This window comes from Athene cunicularia, assembly GCF_003259725.1.
Source record: "Athene cunicularia isolate RWA chromosome 6 unlocalized genomic scaffold, athCun1 chr6_part2, whole genome shotgun sequence".
NCBI lineage: Eukaryota > Metazoa > Chordata > Aves > Strigiformes > Strigidae > Athene > Athene cunicularia.
This window is the reverse complement of record NW_020799106.1, coordinates 9,463,913-9,490,985: the sequence shown is the minus strand read 5'-3', so window position 1 is coordinate 9,490,985 and position 27,073 is coordinate 9,463,913. Positions and strand designations below refer to the sequence as shown.

Below are 27,073 nucleotides of genomic sequence, written 5' to 3'. Positions count from 1 at the left end.
GGGGGGTGGGGGGTGGGCAGAAAGTCTAAAATATTGAAACACAAGAACAGACCAGAAAAAAAACCTCTGGTCTGTCTCAATGCCACTCTTAACTAATGTCATTTCATATGGTAGGCAGCTGCATCTGCCTTAACATATGTCCTGATCCAGTTAGGCACAGCAGAGCGCCTACCCGTTTACAGTTTTAGCCGCTCCTAGTGCCGCACGAACCAAAGGCAGCACGGCCCTGCGGCACCTGCCCCGGCGAGCAGATGGGACAGAGACAGCAGGGGCTGGTGTGGGACCTGACATCCACACCAAGTATCTCACGGGGCTTTTACTTCTGGATCCTGAGCCCAACTGGCTGGTGGAGCACATCTGGAGCACATCAGCTGGAAAGCTACGGTGCTGGAAAACAGCCACACTTTAGGCTTCACCAGAAGGAAAAAAAACCCAAAAATAAAAATCCAGTTCAGGGCATCCTGGAAGGCTAAATGCCACCAACATCCATGCCCAATCGCTGTGCTTCCCAGGCAGCTGCTGAGCCCATCTAAGCACCTACTCACCGCTGAGAACAGACTTGAAGCCCCGTAAGCTAGTTATGGCTCTAACTCAGCAACAAGTGTGAATAGCTCTGTTTACTGAAGTCAAATATCTGTTTAAATGCTTTCCTGACGAATTCAAACAAAAGCAAATATTTGGCTGTTCTGGGGTTATAGTGAATAATTTACAGTGCAAATAGAACCCTTTCTCCAATTTTGGATGTTCCAAAAAACAGAACACTGCTGCAAGTTTTTATTTCACTAGCACTGCTTGAGCACTTCATACGTAAATATTTCAGCGTATGGACTCATGGATCTACTCAACCCCTGCCATATTAGCTAATGCATTCCATGCTATAGAATTAACATAATTAGTATGGATCTTGTTACTCTCCTCTCAATGGACAAAACCTTTCAGTAATATGAAAAATTTTAGGATCAAGTTTCAAGATTAAACATGCTCGCAAACCCGTTCTTTTTCCCCAGCTCCCGGATCAATTCTTATAGATCTACTCCACATAAGTAAACATATTAAAAATAGAGTTCCATTGATGCTGTATTTGTGGCTCTTCTCCTGTTCTGTGCTTACCAAGGTCTTGGTTTTTAGCCTTACTTTGTGAGAGCATTTTTAGAAAGCAAATGCACAAGAAATTCTGAAAAATATGATGGCAATTTATATGAAGATTTGAAAATACTTTCATCTGTGAATTAAAATACCTTAGTATATTCTCTGTATCTATGTTCTAATAATTCATACACTCCTCCTTGTGCATATCATTCTAAGGACTACTAGTTTTAATTCCTTGTCCCACTCTTTAGACCTCTCCTTTTCCATGCCTTCCTTACAGAAATGACCCCTTTCCCGCGAGATCCACAGCAAGGTGTTTCAAAGCCAAAGCAGAGCATCAGTAACAGCGAGTCACTTGCCTCTGCATTAGATCAAAAGTAATTTAAAACTTTGACATCAGCACTTCATCGAGGTACAACCGACCCTGTACCGAGATGTGAAAGATGCATTTTAAGAGTTAACAATTAAAAAGTCATTTATACTTCAATGCAGAAATTCTTATTCAATACTTTGTACCCCAAAACAAAGTAACTAGTAGTTTCCTACACTCCACCAATAATAAAGTTCTTTATTTTCCTTCTCTACACAGTAATGGTACCCAACGTGCATATGGCCTGATTCACAGCCGGTGACATCTTAAGAGCACTTTTCCAATCCCCCTGCCAGCAGAATGTACTATAAATGCACTATAACACTTTATGTAGCATGCTGCTAATTTCCACAGAAAAGAGGGAAGATTGCTAAGTATATGTAGGTTTGCACAGAGAAATGTCAACTATGCTACCAAAAATAGTAAAAAGCTTTTATAGAATAATGGAGGTAGGGATGGAGAACGACTTTTGTTTCCTGCTCCCATCACTAGTTGTGACTGCTTTTCTGTATTTTTACAAAGTAATCGAGCTATTAAATGGATTAACAGTATCACAACCTCTTAACCATGGGTGGGTAACAGGGTAGCCAATTCATTTCTGTCTATAAATCGCATCTTTTTAATGCATTATACAGATATGCAGTTTCCCAACCCCTCTGCATGGACTTAACCTATAAAACATTGGTCTCACAGAAGGATTTGAGTGTTTAATCAGAACAAGTTTGTAAGTTTGTGCTACATCACACTGTACACATGGCTCCTGCTTTGCAGATAGTTGCTCTAGAAAAAGGAGAAGGGAAAGATATCCTAAAACCCCTTATATCAGTGCCAGAAGACTTAATTTTAAAAGTAACATTAACTGCTTAACATAAAACCATTAAAATAAATATAATCTATATTAGTCTGAAGTAGTTAAGTTAGTTCTTCAATAACCTTTGTCTTTACAAAATATGCACACAAAGCTTAAATTATACATTAAAGTGCAGGCTGTTTTTGCTGGTTAATAATGAAAATATATTTTGATATAAAAGTACAAAGTAAAAGATCAGATTCCTTGCTTTTACTAGAAGACAAGTATTGGATGATATCCCAGAAACCTCTCAATTTCTCCCTTGCCAGAGCCATTTCTGTCCAAGGATCATTCATTGGGCTTACTTAATACAGAGAAGCAAATCAGAGCTTTTCTAAACTGAAAACTAAGGAAGATCTTGGTGTCATTGCTGGATTTTTGAAATCTCAAATACTTTGAAAGTTCAGGTTTTTCCCATCCAAGTTCTCAACAAGCTAAAAGATTCTCAAAGAAGCAAAACACACAAACTGCAAGGAGGAAGAAAAAGCTCGCTCAGACCCACAACTCGGCAGGTGCTGCTGGGAACCTCAGTGAGTGTTACTACCCTCGGGTTAAGGAACTGGGCTTTGGCCAGGAGAGCGCTGCTGTCACAAATGGCAGCAAATCGCAAAAATGACTAAAAGCAGTGAGGCTGGAAGGCAGCCAGGTCCCTGCTCTGCCACCAGTCGGGGGGCAAGAGGGACACGCTGCTGCCCAGACACCAAACGGGCCTTCGGTGTCCAGCTGCAGGTACTGCCGCCCAGCGTACCGAGCCCCATCAGGAGCCTGCAACCAGTGGTTGCACGAAGAAAGGTGAGCCGGGTAGGATGGTTCACTGAGCACCACTGGAGGAACTGGATTTCTGGGTCTAGGTATCTGTTCGTCTGTCCCAAGATGACTGATTCTTTAAAGATGATCCTACCCTGAAATACTCACGTTAAATTCAAAACATAAAATCTACCCAATTCTATCCTTAACTTCCCCATCCCTGCTTCCTTCTAGACCAGGCAGACACCACAACAGCCCTGAGTCTCTTTGATGCCAGGAACTATTTTGTCAAGAGTCCTTCTGAGTGCTCATTGTAGGAAATAAGTAACTGTCTCAACATATTAAGGCTTAAAAACTGACTTTATTTTATTGAAGAAAATTACATTTTCTCCAGTAGAATTTATATGCTGCAGCTTCTCTTCTCTGAGGGAATTTTTATTTAAATTTTGTAAAATAAATACATCAAACTTGTCAAAGCGAAGTCTACCTTTCTAAAAAATGAATTTTTCTACTTGTCTGTTAGTCATCACACATGGAAAGTAGTGTTAAACACATCCTGGAGTAATTACAGTTTCTGTAATTAGCTCTGTTAAAATAGTTCATTGCAATGACATTTCAGAGTTAACATGCATACACATAAATATACACATATGCACACTTAGCAGACATAGCGACTTCCATGTCAAGTTGAGGACTGTGACATTACACATTACCAGGCCAGAATTAAATAGAGTACTAACTTTCGAAGTTAGGATGGCTTATAAATCATAAGGCTGATTAAGCCAAATAGTTATCACAGGAGTTATATGTCTGCACTCTAAATCACAGACTAAATACAACTAAAAAAGGTTAGGTTCAGAAATGTCTTCTGTTGTAATTGGTTTCTCTGGAAATAAAATATTCCACTTAACACTCTAAAGTAGTTTGTTCTTAAAACTACCTGTAATCGCTCTTTATAACAAATCTTGATAAAGAAACCCACCAAGAAGAGTCCTTGAGAGTTATGTGCAGTCCCATTTCTGATGCTGCTCCCAACAATCGTGTTCCAAGGCAGATCCCTGTGGAGACACAGGCTGCCTCACTTAGTTTTGTTTAACCCACAATCACAGAGAGCAAACCCGAAGTCCCCCACTGCTGCTGCTTGTTGGAGTAACTCCATCCCCTTCCATACTGCTGAGCAGGGCACTCAGCTACACGCTCTCCTGTCCGAGACGTTCCTAAGCCGTTGCTGGTAGGAGTGGGACAGCAGCAGGACAGCAGCATTGCAGAGTCCTCCAAAAGCTGATGCACATCCCTGTATTGTGCAGAGGAAAAGATTCAGTGCAGCCTGCCCTCCTTCACACCCTTGGGATACACAGCAGTCCTCACTTCACAAAAAATCTCAGATGCCTCTTCTCCCACCAGTGCCTACCTGCTATTACCCTCTAACAAACCGCTGACACTCCAAGCATGGCTTTTACTCTCCAGCCACAGCTGACTGCAGGAGGCAGAGTCCCTTTCTAAACTCTCCAGAAACCAGACTCCTCAGCATAGCTCATCATAAATTAAGCTATTAAACAAAGAATTGAATTAAGCTATTAAACAAAGAATTGAGAAAAAAAAAAAAAAAAAAAAAAAGTGCAGTAAACAGCAAGTTTCATGCTTATCAGTTCCTTGTTTACTAGGTCACTCGATGCGTTATCAGTTACTATACTCTGCTATGCACTTATCAGCACTTAAATCAACACATTATTTAATCCACAAGCCACAGACACAAGCAGGCTTCAAGACATTAAACAACCACATATATTCAGTTACACAACCGTTACCTTTAGACCCCTCTCAGACATCCCCACACTAGTGTTGGAAAGCCTCACAGTCTGGACAGGTGGATTTGAGAGTCCAGGGAAGTCACCTACAAGATCTCCATTATTTTGACCACGTCCCTGCTGTGAATTACCCATCCTGTGTTTGGAGCCCTGCACAGTGCTACTTTTGCCTATGCTCCTTAGTGCCTGCCTTTCAGTTTCCTTCCACTCCCACCTAGCAGCCGTTCAGAACCAAAGGAGTCCCGTCTTGTCTTCCTCCAGCTCCTTCGCTCTGGCAGCTGTTAGTTCAACACATCAAACTCGCTCTTCATCACCACTCCCATACAGGCTCTTCCAGACCTCCAGCTCTGCTCTATATTCTCTCATGTGCCCCTCTACTCTCCAATCTGACACCATGTCTATCAATCCTCAAGTACTCTCTTTTAGTCCTCCACTCCATGATTTTCCTTCCCAGTATTTTGGGGGAGCTTACCTTCAAAAATCCCTCTTATCACTCCTTAATTGGCAATAAAAGCATAATTAGATGTGATTACTTGTTTTGATTATACTTTGATTGCTTTTTGAGCTTGTTGGCCAGGAGTGAAAGAAGGCAGCTAAGTATTTGCTCCTGTTTTCCCATATTTACTCTTTCCCTTTTAAAAGTTTTCACAGAAGCGGCAATCATTTCCCTGCATCTGCTCACCTCTATCTAACCACACCACCTTCTACACCTCCTCATCACTCCAATCACCTTTTAGCCCTTTGACAAGCACAGATATCCATCTCCAGAACCTCTATTTCTCCAGATACTTCAGTATTGCATCTCTAAGCCCAAACACTCAGCATTTTACTTGCTAGATGTCCTGGATTTTGCGTATTCCTGCTTTCCTTAAATCAAGAACAGACAGCTCTCTCACATGCCCAGTTTTCTTTGGCTATTCTGAGACGTTTAGTTTCTGCATCTTTCAAGTGAATCCTTCCAACCTTCAAGAGTTTGAAAAGTGCTTATGCACACTAATGAATAGAGGAATTGATCTTGCATTTATCAGCTGCTTTGTTCAGCTGCATCTGTCACTGATTCACACGTTGCAGAGTTGGGGTGTATGTGCCCATGTATCGTGACGTTTGATGTGTACAGGGCACTCATTCAGGGACAGCTGGCGATAGAGAGCCTACCAGAGTTGCTGTGTGGCTTCAGTGGGGAAAGAGGAATTATTCTTGCACATCCATGGAAGACCATTGCACCTTGTTACACAACGTTGTGCAACAGAGACAACAGCACACCACTGCAAGCGAACTTTGAGGTGGACACAACAAAACGCAGCCACGTGGGAAGTGATGCAAAACAAGGAACTCGCTGAAACATTTAAAATTACTCCAGCAAAGTGCTTCAGTGTAAACACAGCACATACTTGGAACAGTTTTCTTCAACACAAGACATCTGATAGCTTATTTAGATACTTAACTCATAGGTACTGTATTAGTGGTTATTTCCAGAAGACAAAGAAGTTACGCCAAAATGGGTTTACAAATATTTGTCTTTAACCAGCGATTGAAATATTCAAGTAAAAATAAGATACTAAAAGAAATCCAAGACCACTATATACTACCAAAAAAAGAGGTTTTGCAGCTTCTGTTTTAACAACACAGCAATAATCCATCACTTAGAGTAATACTTAAAAAAAAAAAAAAAAAAAAAAGGGCTATGTTATTCTTAAATTTCAAAAGAATGTCAAAGTAAATAAGACTGTTGAAACCATTTCCTATAATATTTCATAAAGGAAAAAAAACCCCACCAATTATGTTGTTTGACAGTCTTTAAACTACAGCATCCTTACACCCACACAAGGTCATCTAGCCGCACCATTTGTCTCTGACTGAGGCCAGCTGTGGGAGAATGGGCAAAAGTAAACAAATAAATGTATTCTGAGATGCAGACAGCATTCACAATGTGGGCAGCCCATACATGTCACCAGGTGCCTGATAATGTTTTCTCCCTCTCCCACTCACTTCCAGTGTCCTACTTGATATTTTCAATATCGTTACTGAGCTGATATTTCTGTGAATTCCATAAAAATTGGTGTTTAGAAGTCATTAAGCTGAGCTGGTAAAGTTGAATGGAGTCTGGAAACAGCCAGCACAACTTTGACCCTCACTTACCTCCACAGAGCATATGAATGAATCAACACATACCTACTAGGATGTTACCACAAGTTCAGTCATGAGATAATAAACCGAGCTTTAGAAAGCAGGGGTGAAGATAACCTCTTTTACCTGGAGTAATATAACTTGACCCAAGGTTCACCAGCAGTGGCCCCAATACAAAAACATGTTAACCCTCACAAGCTTAAAAGGACATGCGAGCAGACTGGTACCCAAGTCACTCAGGTGGAAAAAAATACATACAGAAGTTCATGATGGACGGCTAGGTAACAGCTTGCCTTATTGTGAGTAAGTAATACCAATCCATCTTGGAAGGTGCTCTGACCACAACACTTAAAGAAGTAATTTTACTACTTAGGAATCTGACAGCAATGAACCTGAAAGACACCAGTGCAACTGTCAACTTTTCCAAACAGCTCAGAATTGGTAACACACAAAGCAGAGTGAAAACAAGGAAAAGGGAATGGGCTCAAGAGTCTCAAGTTTTTCTACAGGTGAGAGTGCAGTTCTGGGTATGGTCCCGAGATATCTTTGAAGCAAGAGCAAGATGCATTCGTAGTTTCCATCAAAAAATGACTGGTACAGGAATTATGACTAAATGGTGCCAAATGAAGCAATATGCCCACTCCTGGTGCCTTGTTCCTCTTTGCACAGATCCTGAGGCTGTCAGGATGATAAGGTACAAAAAAGGCCCCAGGAGACATAACATAAAAACCAGAATTACAGAAAAAAAATCATCCTAAAGAAAAAATTAGAGAACAGTCTTTATTATTATCAGAAGTGAGGTACCTTTCAATGAAGGCAGATATTTGATGGGATTGGCAGCACTCCTGGGATTGAGGGATACTTTCACACTCCTTCCTCAGTTGTTTTTGGGTTTTTTTTGTTTGGTTTGTGGGTTTTTTTTAGGATGGTCTTGTATCAATGTGTGTAAAGAGAGACATGGCTCTGGGATGCTTTAGTGAATGATATTAACTGTCCGAGATGAAAAACTGAACTATAGGAAACAGAATTTTAATCATTTAGTTGTAAACACAATAGAAAACCGAAGAGATAGCAGACCAGATGAGCTGGCCCACTTGGTTTACTACTCTTGGATGAAGGAGGTGTAGGTGTCAGTGCTGGAGTCAGCAAAGCAGCGTGGAATAAAGAAGTGCCAACTGTGAAAGTCTGCCGACTCCACAGAGTTCAGCTACGGTTATTAACAACCACAGAGGATTGCGAGCAGCTCTATGAGGTTTTAAATGCATTTAGTACCTGAGCAATAGCTTGGGAAATGAATTTCCATTTGGATAAAAATGCACATTGGGACAAATAAGATATTCATGTATGCAAATAGGGATTCTGAATTTGTCAGCTTTTTAGCTATTTTCCTCTCAGAGGAGACAGTACAGATAGCTGCTGTAGTGTAATGGGTACTGAGCTAAAGTAAACAAAATGCTTGGGAGCATTAGAAGAGACAGAAATAGGACCTAAATTATAATGACATTATAAAGGACAATAGGAAGCCCCTAGAGCATTAAACACTCTTCTTGCTGCTGTAATTTCAGAAAGGGACACCAAAGAAAAGGTCTCGGGAAGGACAGCTCAACTGTCCTTACAATAACTGTGGGACCTAACCCTTTCTCAAGCAGAACAAGAAATCCAAAAAACAACCCCTACCTCTGAAAAACAAGCTGAAGGGTTACGTATCACAAGAAAGAGACATTACAAATATTGACTGAAGTATTGTTGCCAAAACTGCTGTAGTAACAAATTTTTTACTTGACACTGTAATATTTCTATACTACGGGAATACAGACAAAAATAAAAGCAAGAACAAATACTAAGAAATATTTTTGACACGAACTAAACATTTGGCTTGTTCAGGAAGTCATCAAGACAGAGAGCGCAACTGATTCCACTAACTGATTCCACTACCAGTTAATTTACTTTTCCAAACAATAATATTTTTAACTGTGCAGGTTAAGACAAGGATATTCCATGCTTCAGGGCTTTTGTAAACTGCCTGCAGGAGCCAAGAGAGAATACCCACGTAGTACTACATAGCTCACCTCAGGAACAGGGTTCAGGGACACTTTCTACTTCTTCCAAAATACGCAAGAACAGTCAGAGGAATATATGCTGAACGTAACAGATTAATGGCTTAATTCAGCTGTTAAATCATATGTTTGAACTCCCTCTATCCCTGCCCCAGCTCGTGTGTTAAAAATTCTGTAAAGTATAGAAAACCTGTAAATGAAGTGTGTTTCCTCACACTTCTCTACACGTGTTCCAAGCTACAGAAACAGCCTGGAGAGCCTTCTTCACTTTACTTCTTTTGCTTTCCTTCCATCACTTTGGCCCTCAGCACACAAAAGACAAGATAGAAGGTTCCATAGCTGAGCGTAAAGCAGCCAGCTCTTTAGGAAACTCAAGCATAAATCCAGCTGTTCCAACAGTACCCTGATCCAAACCAGCTGTAGTTGGCAACATGACTGCAAGTGGTAACACGTCCCAGAGAGGTTCCCTGATACCTCTTTCTCCCTCACATAGTCTTTCAAAGTAAGGTGGTCTCAAAACACAGTTTTTATTTTTGAAAAAAAAAAAAGAAAGAAAAAAGAAAATTATATTTTTTGATCTGACCAGTCTCTTCTATTTTAGCCTAAGAGAGCAGGGGTTAAAATCCACTAAATGAAATACAGCAGAGCAAGTAAAAAGAAACAATCCACACTTTGACTTATTTTTCAACAAGTGAAGGCAGCACTGAACAACAACACGACTATTTTCTCTTTTGAAATGCAGAAGTCTGTCCTAAGCAGTTTCTCGGTGGCAAATTATACAACTTTTTGCAGTCCATGCTGACAACACAAGTCCAGTATCTTGAGATGTCAAAATTGGGACTTATGTCATTGTTCTTGCAGAAAGCTGCACCTACTGAAGCCCCTAAACTTGCACAATTCCATGATCACACAATAATTAGAAATTAGAGAGACAGAAGGTCCCAGGTAGCTGTACTGCCTTGTAGGCACAAACCATCCCAACACACCGATTCATCCCTGCACCCCAGGCAGCATTTCTGACTTCATGTAGTAGGAGGCTCCAACTCCACAGAGACCACATTGTCATTTGCTCCTCAAAACAGGTGTGAGAGTAAGATGATAACATTTTCGTCTGCTCTCCTTCTCCAGAGTAGATTTCCAATGTTTGCTTCTGTATGGTGTTTTTTCCAAAGGAGACTCCCCAGCACTGCTGAGCAGCAGCTCTCATTTCACGTTAGTCTTCCAAAGGCTGGAGCTATGTGATCTGCCTCAAGAGCAGAGCATGCCTGGAGGACAGGACTAGCACCACTGCAAATTCTCCTCTAGCCTCCAGTGCCCAGCCTAACCACATCCACCAAGGCAAGGCTCACAATATTTTAATAACAATGCTTCTGAAGTTGGAACAATTTAGATTATTTTTCTCTGAGATATATATATATATATATATAATTTATAGACCTCCTTTAAGTCTTTAGGTGCTGGAGTCTGGAGTGGCATTTATAGCACATAGTCTAGCACTTCTCCTTGACACACAGTTTAAAGTTAAACTCTAAAGTAATGGTGAAGGTCTTTTCTTGGCTAACAGGTTGGCCAAGAATTACACAGATTAGCCACCATCAGTCCTCCAAAGACCCAGACTGCTTTCCCATAAGACAGAGACTTTTGCTTTAGTGCCAGGACTCATTTGATTAGGAAGCTGTGCGTTTTGCTCTGAACACACAGATACATTACGGCAGTGACATGACATTTTTCCTGGAGCTAGCTCCTGATTTGCATAACAACTGTGATGGGAGGTATTCCTCCCCAAGAGAGGAAATTGGAAAAAATTCCTTTCAGACAAAATATCATAACAATAAGGAGTGTTCTTTTAGGTGCAACCCATCAAAATCAAGGCAAAATCTACATGGAGGTAGTACCAGCAGAGACCTTTGAGAAATTCTACAAAACAGGATCCATGACAGAAGCACTGCAACTTGTCCCAGGGATACAGTCAACCCTAGGTGGCACAACTAAGTGGAGGACATCACAGCAATGACATGAATGCTGTACAGCCTTACCCCATTTTTGAAGCTCAGATTATCAGTGCTCTTTTATGAACTGCATCTTGAAGGCATCAGATGGTTTTAAACTTGCTGAGATCAGACATTTTTAAAGAAAGAGTTTCAATAAAGTCATTGGGCTGATGGTGTTAAATAACTATGCCACTATACACCAGGATTTCTTTCTTTGACCATTCCTTTGAAAGACAGAGGGGAAAAGAAAGAAATCAAAATAAAAATGAGACCAATAATGCTTTGAACTTAATGATAAAAAAAAAAAAAAAAGTCATGAAAACCCAACTTTAGCTAAACCTCCTCATAGACCACTCATACGAGAAATCTACTCAGATCAGAAGGCAGAAACTCTTCAAAATACCCACCAATAAGCAGACTTGTCCTAGAACAACATACATCTACATTTAACTTAGGTAGCTATAAATGACTTTAGAACAGGCAATCTCAATCATGACTCTAAAAAATATTATCCTCTGATTGAAATTAATCTCTTGAGATATCTTTATAGAGAGCCTTCTACACTCCTGCAGCTTTTGAGTGTTTTCAAAGTTCTGCTGAATTTCTCCTCAAATCTTTTATGCATGCACCATTTACCCAATGCTTAAATCACCATTTATACCTTTCTCGGAACAAATGTAGAGAGGCAAAAATGCAAATATATATATTTTTAGGTATCTCTTGGTATTCAATCATAAATACTGCGTATATTTGAAAACACATCTGATGCAGGCAGATTGCAAAATCTGGTTCAGCAGATGTCCCATCAGGAAAACCTCAGGGGACTGAAAAGTTATGCAAGTGTAGGTTGGTCTTCTGCGCTATAGTCCTCTTGCAGGATCTTTTAGAAATAAAATCTTATTGTTCTGTGGCTTTCAACTCTTTTAAACACACTCTCACAGGGAAAGGTCTTTCCACAACTGAAAGACAATCTAGTGCTGCAAGTTTTACTACATCTGAATATGTAGTGAACTATTATTCACACGACATCCTAGTTTTCTACTATTACATACAGGTGGTGTTAGAGTAATCCCCAATCCAAACCACTCAGTTTTAGAATGGAAAGACAATGGAAATTTATCTATGCAGCACAGCTGCTCTTTGGAACCGTGCTCTACATTCAGTGTAATTATAATTGCTTAGAAAAATAATTTGTGATTGAACTGATTTTTAAAATACACATTTAAAAATTCATCTTTTCTGTCCTGCTTCCCCCCCAACCATAATATTCCTCAAAGTCTGCTGAAGAACAGACTGTTCAGCATGAAAAACATTAGTAAAAAATATTAACCACAATTTGAATAAAAGGTTTTGAGAAGTACTCTGTTCATGAGATTTTACCAGCTTTGATCCAAATTGGAAGCTTAATGAGATACATAATTTTCAAATTTATTAGGAACACAAAATGACCCCACAGCAGACTATTTCTTAATGCCTGCTCTGTATTTTTCTTTTCAACTCAAATTAACAATTATACTTCTGAACTCCTTAAAGGGGGAATTATTGCTCAAGGAGTAATCATTGCATTTTGGGGTAGATATCTTGCATTCTTTATAGGGAAACCAGGTTTTCAATCACTTCAAATTCAGAACTGGGCTCAGGTAAAGAACTACCATCATCACCCTATAAGAATACTTACAGGGCACAATTCAGACAATTAACCTGCCTAATATAGCCGAAGATGTTTAAGAGCACAAAAGTTTCCCAACACTATTTGCTGAACTCATCATATCTTATCTCCTCATTTGTCACCAAAACCCCAAATCCTGGTCCCATCTGTTTCAACTGTAATCAATTAATATTTATTTTTGCCTTTTCTTTCTGTTCCCTCAAGCTGAATTTCATAGAAATGGGTCTTTATTAAGAGATTATTTTTCCTCTTTGAGGGTCACTAACACAGAAGGCCTCTGATATCCAATTACCCTGAGGTATGGAGACCTGCCACTGTACTAACCACCTGGGGCCAAGTGAGGTCACTCTATTGTTAGGAAAAATAGAAACCAGAGCACAGAAAACCATTTTTAAGGTAAAGGATATAGCAGCTGAGACAAGCTCAGGAATCTGAACCTGCCACTGGAGTGAATTTGCAAGTGATTAAAGGGGACAAGCTACTCTCCAATCAAACAATCAGTTGACAGAATATTTAGGTTATAAACAGAAAAGGTCTCCTCTAAATAGATCAGATCTTTTAATGCTTTGGAAGGCATTGTTTGCAGGCTCTGCCATGCAATAAATTGATTTAGTAAAATGTCAAGTTGGAGGGAGGAGGCAAGAAACAGGAGTTGAATTCCACCCAGAAGAACATAAACAATATAACTGTACTGAAAAAGGCAGCTGAAGGATTTACTGATCTGCTGGAGTATTTAATGAAATTATTCTCATGAGCATAGACTTTATGAGCTGGATCATTACTATCTCTCCCCCCATAACTCACTCCCTTCTCATTATGCAAAAAAACTTCACATAAATACCTTCACAGACATCATTTCAATCACTTGTGCAACTGGAAGACTGCTGTTTGAAAATCATCCTACACTTCCACTTACCCAGCATAATCCAGTGAAAAATCTCTAAAATCCAAATCTGAGCATCCCAAAACACAGAGAGTAATTTTGTTTTGTAGCAGGACATCAAGCCCACTCCTATTACTCGTGAAGGTTTCATATAATCTTTAAAGAAGTTAATTAAGATTCTGACCATATCTTTTGTATTACATACTAATTTCAGTTCACCATTAGCAAACATAACCATAACAAACAGCTGAACTGTAAAACACACAATAAAAAGGTGGGATCTCTGAAAAACTGTTCAAACAGAATTCTTTCTTCAGAGGACATAAGGAAAAATACTAATCTTAGCATCAACTGTCTATTACATATTTTATTCTACAGATAAAAGCCTCTTAATTTTTAAAAAAAATATAATAAAGCAAAATTGTTGGCTTTACTTCCATAAATTTTTGACTTCACCTACGTTTGAATCTTCACTACAACATATCCCAAACCATCATCTTATACAGATCACTGTGGAGTTTTATCTTGACTATCTGCAAGTTCCCTGATGTCAGAAGAGACTGTAATAAGCAGTTAGCAGGGATCAGGCTTGATTGAAAACTCCTGAGCTTTACCATTTCCCACTAAGTGCACACTGGTGATGAACTCTCAAGATGTGAATCCCCAAGTGGCTTGTCTGGTTGGTTTTTTTTTTCCCAAAGTTTCTTTGGAACACAGCAGGTATCTCATAACACGGGTGCACCACATACCCAAAATCCAGGAGGAAGGGAAGAAGCAGCGTCTATCTCGAAGGGAACAGCAAATTCTACACAGTAGGTTTCTGCGTTGCTGAAGCGGTACACTTCCCACGTCTGACCTACTGGGTACAGACTCAGGTCTAGCACCTCCTTATAGCACATTGTAAGGAACTGAAGGAAGTAATGTCTCTAACATTACAGAATCACAGAATCTTCAAGGTTGGAAAGGACCTTGAAGCTCCTCCAGCCCAACTGATAACCCAGCACTGACCATTCCCAACTCCACCAGATCCCTCAGCACTATGTCAACCCTACTCTTCAACCCCTCTAGGGATGGGGACTCCCCCCCCTGCCCTGGGCAGCCCATTCCAACGCCAAACAGCTCCTTCTGCACAGAAATCCTTCCTCAGAGCCAGCCTGACCCTGCCCTGGGCAGCTTGAGGCCATTCCCTCGGGGCCTGGCGCTGGCTCCTTGGCTCCAGAGACTCATCCCCCCTCTCTGCACCCTCCTGGCAGGGAGTTGCAGAGGGCCAGGAGGTCTCCCCTCAGCCTCCTCTTCTCCAGACTGAACCCCCCAGTTCCCCCAGCCGCTCCCCAGCAGACCTGTGCTCCAGACCCTGCCCCAGCTCCGTTGCCCTTCTCTGGCCACGCTCAAGTCATTCAATGGCCTTTTTGGGGTGAGGGGCCCAAAACTGAACCCACTCACCGAGGTGGAATTCATGACACAGAAAACCTCAAGGACAATTTGTGGCCTTTGTGATTAGGCTAGAGAATGAGTTATCTGCCCCGGGAAGCACAGGGAGTAAGTATCGAAGGGTGCATGGCTCTCCTCCTTTGCAGCTGTATAACCAAGTACCTTAGATAAACCTCGATGGGAGATGTAGACTGAGTAAAACCATGTGTTCAGGTTAAGGCCTACACTTAAATTTATGACTATAGCCTCGAAGAAGAGCTAAAAGAGTAGTGAGAAAGATAAACAACACCAGGTAGAGCTAATGACTGGATAATTGCCCAAGAAACAAAAACTGAGAAAAAGATAAAGGTGGTATGGGGAGATGGCGACCACTGACTCCACTGGACTAAAGGATTAATGTACCCCATTCCCCCCCCCCCTTTCCCTGCATGTGCAGAACCCATGCTCCACCTTTTGCCCATCTCTCATGGAAATGAGTTCATGGAATACATGCCTCTCTTCGTCTAGTATGCCAATCAGCTGAGAAGATGAACTTACAGGGAGACAGAAAACTTTGCTGGGTGTGCGCCCACCACCCAGTATTTCCAGACCTGAGACAACGCAGGATCCAGAGGTGGTGATCCGGATTTCTTTGACTCTCTTTCTCTGCTTTCTTTTTCTTTTCTTTTCTTTCCTATATTTTATAAGAGAACACATTGCTTATTATCCTTTTTCCAAGTTTAAATTGTTTTCTACCACAAGTAAAATAATTTAACCAGTTGTTTGGTGTCATTTCACCTTAATTTAACCTGAGGGGATCACAGAACCATTGCGACTCTCTGTGCTTCCAGTCTGGGTCATGACACACACCATTTCACCATGTGTCTTTAAGTCTCCATGGCCCTTCTGAAAACAGGATTTTAAAAGTAAATTAAATTAATTTGTATTCTAAAGTGCTCCTTTGTTACAGCTGAATAAAAACTACACCAGTGTGGTCACATAGATGGACACTGTACTTCAATGTCTCTGGATGCTCTTTCACCCAGCATCTGACATTCATCACTGGATTACACTTGTCAAATACCCAGCCAGAGATACTGTCCCTGTTCCACTGCTGATCTTTTGGCTGTAAGTCTCTCAGCAATACATGAGCAGAAATGGCAAGCAGCAAGAGAACACATGGAAGATTCACCAACCGTGCCAAGGAAGCAGGGGCTGCACGAACCTCTGCTAGCTCACTGTCAGAAGGTACAGAGGCTACAGCGAGTCAACAGCAGCATCACGGACACAACATTCTGAACAGACTCAAATAAAAGAAGTGGTTTACCATGGTTTACCATGATCTTAACAAGTATCCTTTCCTTGCTTCCACTGAAAATAACAACACAAAAAGCACACTTAACTAATACGGCAAATCCTCTTAGTACGAGTATGGAACTACTGGAAATGCTTCAAACAGAAGCTGCAAAGGATTCGTAAAATCATACAATGGGAAGAAAGCTAGGCTTATCCAGTGTCGGGCAAAATGCAGGCTGCACTGAAGAAAACTTACTGTTCCTCTCTCAAAATGAAGTCCCTGTTATCATCCTTCCTTTTCCTGCTTTATTCTTTTCCCAGTTAAGTGATCTTAAAAGATACTACCTATACTTTTACTCTTCTAAGGCATATAAAATAAAAATATTTAAAGAGTGAAAAGCACTTCAGCAAGCATTACTTTTTAGATTTCAGAACTAAAAACACCTGAAAACACAACTGGTGTTCAGCACAACACCAAGAAACACTACAGATTCAAGCAGTCCAATATCATTGCAAAAATTTGTGATGGACTACACTTTTACAGTATTTTGCCTACAGCAATGCTTTGTATTGCTGGAAATAAAATGCCTGGTTTAGTTTATGGTAGAAAAAGGCTAATTTTTAAAAGCGTTACAGGTGGAGACACTAGAACATAAATAAGTTTTGTGCAAACAAAGAAAAGGTATATGCCAATGCACTGATAGAAACAATTCTTGCCTCAAGTACACGGGAATTAAGTTTGAAGGCAACAGACAGTCCTCCTTGAGTAAAGGTTTCAAAACAACCTTTCTACTAAGGGAGTTGACAAATACATAAATGGAACCTCAGAATCCTGATTTTTGAAGGAGGGAATAGGTAAGGTCCATGGAAAAAAGCAAACTTCTTCAGCTACAGCAAGGAATTTATTTCATTTACAGCCTTCAAGTTATCATTCTGTTAGTATTAAAATATGTCTCACTATATACAACCAACAACCTCTGCAAATCAGTTTTCTTGGGCAACCTCACAAGACAAAGATTTGGATCAAAAGAAATTTCACCTGGGAAGTGATGGGCCTACATCAACCTTCTCAAGAATCTGGGAACCTCAGGATGCCTCAGGCTGGCAGCAGGAGGAATACTTGCCAATGAGGATGCTCTGGCTCAGCTCCTGCTCCATGCCTTGCTGCAGGGCAACTACCCACAGGGGAGGACTGGCCTTTGTAGGTGAGACCCAGAACTGATGCACTGATTACATGTGACCTGCAAAAGTAGTATGGCACTTTCCATTTAAAACAAAACAACAGCAAAAAAAACAAAACTGGTCTCTTTGTCCTATTCTGCATCACGTTGTAATTCTCCACCTTCTTCCACAGCAACCTGTGTTGCTAACGCTGGTTATGTGTCAGTGGCAACATAAAAGGTCTCAACACTTAATTTAGTGGTTTGGGGAAAGTGGTTTGGGTTGGGTTTTTTTTTTTAAATATACAGGTGAAGTTTGTCTATAGAAAAGCAGATGAACAAAAGATATCCATTTGTAACATTTAACAAAACCTAGTAGCCATTAAAAAAAAAAAAAAAAACAAGTTCCTGTAGATTTCTGAAGTATTTCTGAAGTATTTTCTTTGTAGAATAATTGGGTAAGCCTTGATAGAGCATAAATACTTTGAGCATATGATTAATAAGCACCTTGCCTTTCACTGCATATCTGTGTTGAAAATACAGGAGAGTAGACCCAGGTGTTTTGAGGTCTTTATGTGTTGACATATTTGTCCTTACAGAAGGCAGTTCCCTAGATTAAATCCATGGACTTCAAAGTTTAACAGAAGTAGTAGGCAAATGTTTACCAATGTCAATTTTTCAGAAAATAAAATCAGAACTAAATTTACCCTGCACCCTTCCCTTCTGTGTCCCCTTCCTCCCGCTCAAATACATGTAAGGGGAAATACTAAACACAGGGCAGTCAAATGGAACACAGTAAAGAAACAGAGGTAGACAACTACCACTTAATTTTTAGAGTAACTAACACATCACTATCAATCCTACAGTAGTTAAGCAGAAATATCCTTTTTCTTACATTATGGGAGAATGACTTTTTATACTGGCTATGTAAACATTAACAAAAATAAAGCAACCACCTCTGAAGAATTAAAGTACCTATCAATTTTTTTTCACCCTTATGAAGACAAAAGGTTATCAGTCTAGACAAACCTACGTCTGATCAGACATAGCTCCTTTATCTCCAAAGAAAAAGATCAATGGGAAAAGCATTAAGAAGACAAAATAAAGAAATAAATTAGAGGAAAAATCAGAGCAACTACTTTCACATAATGATGCCTCAATGCTTGCATTGGAAGAGATGGGAACGACCTACCCTTGTTCCCTTCAGTCATGATTATACACTTCCATCACATCCTTGATTCGTCATTCCTCTTCCAGACTGAGTCCTAGCCTACTTATTCTTCACAGAGAAATTATTTATATGTCTGAAATGAGATCCCTGCTGAATTTGGACTGGGTGTCATGAAACCTTAACGGAGGGGGGAGGGTGTGTGTGGAATGGAGGACTAATTCTAAGGAAAAATTAACAAAACATTTTTCTACCTCCTATGTTTTGGTGGAGAAACTGAAAAGTCTTTATATAAAGCCCAAACATTCAGGAAAAACAGAAACAGTCAAAACCTCCCCGTCACTGCTTAAGCACAGGGGAAAAAGGCAGATACCAGCCATCACGTGAACCATGGGGCGTCAGGACCAGGACTAGAGCCATACCTTACAGCTCTGTGAACACCATGCCTCTGAGGAAAGAGGGGAAGAAAGCCCAAACCAACCAAATAAGCCATCAAATCACAAACCAACTTCCATTAGTTGTTTGCTATTAGCTGAAAATTCACAGTTTAGTTATATCAGCTGCGTAGTCTTTGCTGCTACACTGGTGTGACAAACGGTAATCAGGATAGAAACAAGACATCACAACTTAAGAATCTCTACCCTATGGAAAAAGCAACAGTATTTTTGGCTAGTTGTAGCTCTTCTTCCATCATATGAATGTGATCTTCACTCAGGTCAGGGATCAGTTACTACATTTTTGTCTGCTCCATGACCCAGCCCTGTCTAAACACCAACTCCTTGCTCTTGCCCCCACCCTTTCATCTCTTGCATTACCTCACCTCTCCAACCTTTCCCTGAGAAATCATTCCTCCATTCACTCAAATCTTCAAGTAACACAGCGAGTACCCTAGCTTTCTAAGGACAGAGATGGAGCAAGACCGTCATCTTTTCCCTACCCACCTGGAGAGGTCATTAATAGCAAGAAACACAGAGGGAAAAACCCTACAATGTATTATGTCCATGGCTAATAGTTTCAAATAGCTGTTGAGCTAAACCTCGGTATCAGGCTTATATATCACTGGAATGCAACAACAGGAAAAGGTTTTGTGTAGAAAGACGACTTGTAGGTCACCTTATAAAGTGAAAGACCATTAGGATATTCCTCAGTGGTTACCAATCATTTGTCTCTATGTGGAGGAGTCGTTTTAACACCCACACTCCCAAACTAGAGCGGGAATCCCTTGATAGTCCGCTTACAGGAAGCATGCAAATGGAATTGAGACTGGCTTCTGTAGAACAAGCACTGGGAAACAAAAAAAAACAAACAAACAAACAAAAAACCAACCAGTCAGAGAGCACAAAAAAGGAGAAACTAGTGTGTCAGATGTGTACATGGATCTCCAGAAGCACTGCTGATTAAAACTTATTCACATGCCAACCTGAAGGCAGGCAATTAAGGCACCTTCGAAACCATGCTGAAGCTAACCTGTTGCCACCACCACTGCTCTTCAGGTCTAATTTATGAAAAAAACTTGCCCTTTGAGAACAATATACAAAAATAGAGTGACCATGCTCTTTTACTATATCCCTCCTTCAAAAACAGTTTGTTTTAACAGGAGATGAGGAATGCAAAAGCCATGCGCAACATTAAGTGAGAGCGCAATACTCCTGGGAGGCAAATAAGTGTGTTTATATATATACACTGTTGAGTAAAAAAGGTGCTTTTAAAATCAACATTTAATAAAGCAGAACAACTGCATTTCATAAACCAAATCCAAAGTTCTGCAGAACAGACATATGGCACATAATAAAATGGAAATTGGTCAGAGCTGCTGAAATACCATAGCATAAATGAAATTATTTTCTAACAGAATAGTTAGCTACTGGGAATGTTTCCTGCCTTTGTATACCAATTACTGCTTAATTACTGTCAGGCCGCCACACTTCCCAAAGTAACACCAGAAGGTAATTTATAACACCGGTAAATGAAACGTCTGTTACGTCAATAATAAGAAGCATAACTGTTTGTTAGAAACTTGTTTTTAATTCAATAGATAACAGACAGGAAAACAGCGTGATTGATAGTGTAAGTTACTAAATCAATCATCTAGCATAATCTAATAATATGTAATAACAGAAAGACTATTTAATTCTTATGGATGAGCAAGGTACTGGAAGAAAGATTCTTCTCCTTGATCAGCGAGCTCCAGAAGGGCAATGTATTACACATTAGTGGCTGCTTCATTACCTATTTGCTGCTGGGCAGACAGTCAACTGACAAAGGCAGAGATGTGCTAGCTTTAAGAACAGGGGCCTCCCAAGTGGTTTCAGGGGGCTCGTTTCACTGCAATTGCACAAACATACAGGAGAAATGAAATGAGTGCTTCTACAAGCCAGTGGTTTCCAAGGGTTTGCATCCCCCTTCCCTGACAGTCTGAAGTCCCCTGTATAAATCAGGATTCCCATCAATTTCTGCCTGAATAATTTTGCAATACAAAAGTAGTTTATTCTCTAGGGACAATGAAATTTCGCAAAACTTCAGAATTCCATTTATGTGGGCAAACTGTTTTTTGAAAAAAACCCTCAGTGTTCAGAATACATTAATAACTTAAAAAATTGATCCTCAAATGCTTTTCAGAACTACTTTCTCTGGTTCTGCTACTCTCTTCCACCTCATAGTAGGATACACCCCATTTCCTATCTGAAGTGAAAGAAAATTAAAGTTTGATGAAAGCTAGAGTGGAACCAGAGAAAAACTCATCCATATCTACTCAGAGCTGTCTACTGCAAAGCCCCAGGCTTCAAGGACAGTCTAGCATTTGAGGAAAAATGTCTTAATTTTGTTCCTTAGATGATTTTAAGCACATGTGATAAATCTGGAGAACAGCTTGCCAACTACATTATTCTAAGAAGGATGAAAATCATGGTATAAGAGGAACAAACTTGAGTAAACAGATTAATTATCTTCATATTAGGGATTCTGAAACAAGAGCCATGAGATAGAGGGTCTTCCTCCCTACAGACTGAATCATTGCAAACCGGGTTCTATGATCCATAGAGCCTGTCATTGTAAAAGCAACCTCACATGAAGCTCTAGATCCATTAGTATTTTACCAAAGATTTTAATGAGAAGGAATAAGTCCCAAAGTAAATAATGAGGCACAAGTCTGCAACCGTCAGCAAAATGTGTTCAATGTAGTTCTGGCTGCATATGCACTACCTTTTATATATATATATATACAGATACACACACACATGCAAGTCCCCAGCAAAATTTGCATCACCAGCATATGCAGTAAAATCCCTTAATGTTCATTTTCAAGATCACTCAGCATCCTGAAAACTGTTTAATAGTCTCTCTTGATGGTCTGATCTATATGATTTGAAATTTAAAAATTAGGACATCCAAACTCATAACAGATAAAAGCCAAGAACAACTTTGAACAGGACATTTAATCTAGGCAGTAAGAAGGAATGAAGTATTACAGAAAATTGGGAAGTCTGATTCTTGAAAAGCAAGTACAAGCATTTCCAAACCAGTTTTCTCTGTATAATTTTAGTGATTAAGTCATCAGAATTCCTTCCAATTCTTCATTTAGGATGCTTCTTTCCTCTTTAAAAGAGCTTTCAAGTTGGCACAAAACAGAAGATATTGATCATAACCAGAGTCTCTTGTAATTCTAATCAACCGGTACCCAAACTTCACTATTTAGTTCTCATTGTTCACGTACAAGTGTGTTCGGTTGAAGCCTTGAAGTTTCATCTGATCATACAGGACGGCACTGAAGTATCAAAAGTGGAAGGTGTTATAGGCAATTTAGCTTTTAATTAATCTAAACTTGGAACTAAAATTATGATATGCAATTTAATTTTATGTTTTAATCAGTCTCTTAATATAGCATTTTAATCTCCAGAAGCACACACTCACATTTGGAAGGGTGCAATATAAGGCTCATCTAAGCCCTCTGCATCAACTGAAAACAGGCTCTGAATTTTAAGAACAACAGCTCAAACCAAGCTCTGCACTCGTGAGAATCGAGGAAAAATCCCAAAACTTTGCCTTAAGTTTTAAGACACTTAAAATCAAAGAAACTTAATTGTCCCTGAAATCATATGAAACAATAGAAATGAAAACTTTTATGATAGACAACACTTATCAACACTAAGAAAAAAAAAAAGAAAAAAAAAATGTGTTGCAACGTGCTTGAAAAACGAGACCCGATGAACTATTCTGTCACAGGTCAGTGTACAATCTACCCAGCAGCATTAGCTGAAAACACAGATAGACATAGATGGTATCAACAGTGAAAACTGGAAAGTGTAATACTTTGGTCTTGCTATCAGGCTGCATTTGTCACCTGCCCTTCTCAAGTGAGATGTCTGCCGCTGAGATTTCTTTTAACTGATCACATTCACTCCACTTTGGTGACTGGTCACAGGAGCAAGAAGACAGACTAATGGTCAAAACACTGGAGAATGGAGACTTTACTGAGAATTGTAGAAAAGTAGAAGTTGATTTACTTTCATCTCCACCTGTCCCCAACCAGAATCGGCCTCCTCTGCACCACAAGTACTTTCTTGTGTCTCTCATTTAAGCACATAGTTGCATACTACCGAAAGTTTGCTGTGCAGTATGAAGTAAACGTCTCCATCCTAGAAAAAATTTTAGATGTGCAAAACAAATCACGAAAACCTTCCACGAAGTTTTATAGGCAGTTCAATAATACATACCAGCATAAACTATAGACAAAAGCTCAAACATTTGGAATTCCACGTGTGTCGAATATGCAGCAAGTTTTTCTACTGAAATAAATACCAGAAAATAACAAATCCTGAAGTTTCTAATAATCAGGATGATTAAAAAAGTTTTATTTCAGAGACAACTTGCCCAGGTTTGCAACTGATGGACACCAAGCCACACAAACAGAACCTGGAAAACGTTACGGGCCACAAGGTCCGAAAGCTTCTCTCCCTGAAAACTCAAGGTAAGTTCATATGTACAGTGTCTGTTACCAACGAGCTTTCAGCGGGACAGGGACACCAGTAACATCATCTCATTTAGGTAAATCAAAAAGCAAATGGTCCATCTATACAAAGCATGTGTCAACTAGGTGCTGCCTTGAGGCTCTTGACAGGGTGCCAGGTGGCCCATGGTGGCAGACCTTTTGGGCACACAGTAAATAAAACTGTCAGAACAAGAAAAATGAATAGTTGGAGTGTGATAAAAATTTTAATTGAACTTGATCTCTGTACATCAATTTAGCCTCTGGGGCAAACTAAAATTACTTGGCTCTTACTATCCTAGAAACATCCAAATCACTGTCCACCGTGATTCATGTTCCAGGCTGAATCATCTGAACCAATTAAGAAAATGTAACTCACTTTGTTCTAAACCACCACCACCCTGCCCACTTGATACAGCAACGCAGCTTTGGATCCCTGTGGACACAGGGAGCAAGGACAAGAGAAGTGTTTAGACAGCTGGCTCAAAAAATTAGTAGCTCTTTCCTTGTCTCAGAAAAACCCATGGAGATAAAGGATCTGACATTGCTCTCTGATACCACATGCTGTTAAAATATCACAAGCTTACAACAGTAGAATCACCTCATTCAATGAAGCGAGGGTAACTAGAAAAGAGGATTTACTAGATTAGGCAAGGATTTACTAGATTAGGCAATCTATGGTTATGGAAAAAATCCAGAATAGCAACAATAAACAATTCAGAGTAATTTTACTCATTCTGCATTGGAAACACACACTTCTACAGTTTCAAATTGTGAGGAATTTAAAGGTGACTTTCAGGCTCAAGTAATAACACCAGAACTACCATTCAGGCACGCCTGAGTAATATGTACAGATGGAAGGTGAACACATCGCCTGATTTCTTTACTTGCCAATCTATCTCAGAGGTAAGTAGATACTGAATGACAGACCTGAAAGAAAACAAAAAAAAATATCCTTCTGCATTCACACTTGATGCATTCACACTTGTTTCCCACTTGATGTTTACAAATAATTTCTCTAAATTAGTCATAAGTAATAAGGATTCACAGCTCCCATTATGCAACAGCAACTGATCTTAATCACTATATCAACAGCCAGTATTGCTTAAAGAACTATCTTGCCCTTACACAAGTTATAGTTTTAATCCAGTCTTTCTCAAGATCAGATTCCCTTTACCTTCCGCATACAATGCTTATTCTTTAGTTAGTCAGCACTTCACCTAAGTGTATTTCATTTTGTCCTTTTTCTCCCGCCTTTCCTGTTTTACCCAACACCAACAACTGCAGAACACTTTGAACTGCAGCGTGCTATCCATGAGCTAGCCAAGTGAAGTTCACTGTATCAGAGTTAAACAAATCAAGTTTTTGCACTGGAAGGCAAGAACCTAATGTGAACTTGACAACTATCAAATACAGTCACAGCCACAAAAACATTTATAAAATCTTTAAAAGAGGCAGAGAGATGGGACATGCAGATTCCCTATGAGCAGCTATCAAATATTATGTTGCCCAGTGCAGAAAGATTTATTAACAAACATCATGAGAAAAACCTGTTAGAACAGGTTTCACTGATCAACAGGCAGTGAAAACATGAGAGGTTTTCCTCTCACAGTGGTGCAAGAGTGTGAGAAAGAACAACGTTGAGATGATCCTTCAAACATCTGACACCCAAGAAGCAACAGCTGGGTCCAATTACACAGTACAGGTTGCTCTTACATCTTCCCAAGGAGCAACCTACTGGCCAAAGGCCAGGAAGCCCCCTAAAGTATATCAATTCCCCTCAAAATGTTTTGCAAAACTAAAAACTCTGCTTCTAACCTTTTCTCTTTGAATTCTGGCCACGACTCATTCCAAGAGCAGTGGAAAAGTCAACAATTTAGACATCTCTCTAGCTAGCCTCAAAGATAAGGGAATAAAGATGACAACTGTCACACTTGAAGATGATTACCTGTGAAATCTAGATCTTTGCACAATTTTTATCGCTCTTTTTGAAAGTTGATGATTCAGAAAGAACTGGAAGGAAAGACTAGATAGTCAGCAAATGTGACTGTTTATTTTCATCATAAGGATTGATGGCAATCATATTTGTAACAGTGTGACCGGCTCCTTTCCCAGGAATGGATTGTATCACCCTTCCTGGCCATGCTCTGTAACATTCAATATATATTCAACTGCCCAGTGGTGAGAAAAACTGCAGAACAGGATGTCACAAGGCAGCCAAATCCATCAGTTTTTCTTGTAATTCTGGCAGTAGTTCATGCACAAGTACACAAGGGAAAACAGCCAAATAAAGCTCAAACAAAAATAAAGTGTGGGCAAAGGAGAAAAAATGAGTAGCTTCATTGAGACACATCTGCCCTCTGTGGTCTCTCTTCATTTGGAGAGATTTGTCCTCTGCCTGCCAGCAGCAGTGACCGCAGGGACACGGTCCCATCTAGGTCTGATCAAGGAATTACAACCATTAGGAGAAAAATGCAAGTCTCCTCTCTGTCCTCCACCAGAATCACTACCCATGTACCACCTTAGACTCAGCCTTATACAGAATTAGCTTTAGGCCAAATCACTCCTTTACTCTCCTCCTCAAAAAGCTTATTCCATAGGTTCTGCTGCAATTCAGAGCAGCACATGCAAAGCTTAGTGCTTGTAGCTTGACAAGCAACAGGCCAAAATCTTTTCTTCCAGTATGTTGATACTGTAAAAAGAGGCTTCTATGTTAACTTTTTATATTCACTGGAAATCCCCTGAGTACTGAGGAAGTTCCCATTAAAAATTTCATGGGTTTTAACTAACAGTTTCCTGCATATGTCAAAGAGAGTTGTTGTAGCTTTGAGTTAGAACATTATCATGATGAGGCTGGTGTTACTTGGGGCTTTCCATCACCTCTCAGAGGTATATTAATGTAAATGCCACAAGGAAAACAACATTCTGCACTAGGTTTGTTTTTGTGGGTTGTTTTTTTTTTTTCCAAAAGGCTTTCAAGTTGTGACTTAGGTATATTAAAACAGTCCTTCTTCTACTGAAGATTCAAATGAACTCTACAATATTTTTGTTTAAATAAGCCAACATGTAGGAGGAGTAATACACCTGTGGTTGATGACTGTATGACTTTAGATAGATACTTGTAATGTATTTCAAGTGTATGACAACTAGCCTTCAGTAATTCAGTCAACAAAATTCTTCCATCTTCTTCTTTCATTCTGAGAAATTACGAAACAAATACTAAACTGATGTTGTCAAGCTGTTCACAATATACTTCTAAAGATGTATGCAACATTTAAAAGAACGCTTAACTAGTGAGCATTTAAAAGTAAAACACTGCTTGTCACCGGTATTATCATCCAAACGGTGTGTTATTTTAGAGGTATTTTCCCCCTCTAAATGAAGACTCCGTTTGCAATTCAGTATGGTATTCAGTTTATCACTTCCCTAGTGTCCTATGTAAAGAACAGAAGCAAGCCAAGAGA

General features: G+C 39.8%; 1 protein-coding gene across 11 annotated transcripts in view; it reads right to left on the bottom strand.

Moving 5' to 3' along the window:
• Window positions 1–27,073, bottom strand: part of PCDH15 (protocadherin related 15) — a 457,138-nt gene that overhangs the window by 389,234 nt on the left and 40,831 nt on the right. For 10 of the 11 annotated variants that reach the window (XM_026851794.1, XM_026851792.1, XM_026851796.1 and 7 more), the window contains exons 1-2: window positions 9,689–9,699; window positions 2,069–2,074 (exon numbers count right to left, since the gene is read on the bottom strand). The exons of the other annotated variant lie outside the window; for it this stretch is intronic. The gene's annotated coding sequence lies outside the window, so the exon portion shown is untranslated. Of the gene's footprint in view, window positions 1–2,068; window positions 2,075–9,688; window positions 9,700–27,073 lie in introns of those variants that run through there. 11 annotated transcript variants of the gene reach the window in all.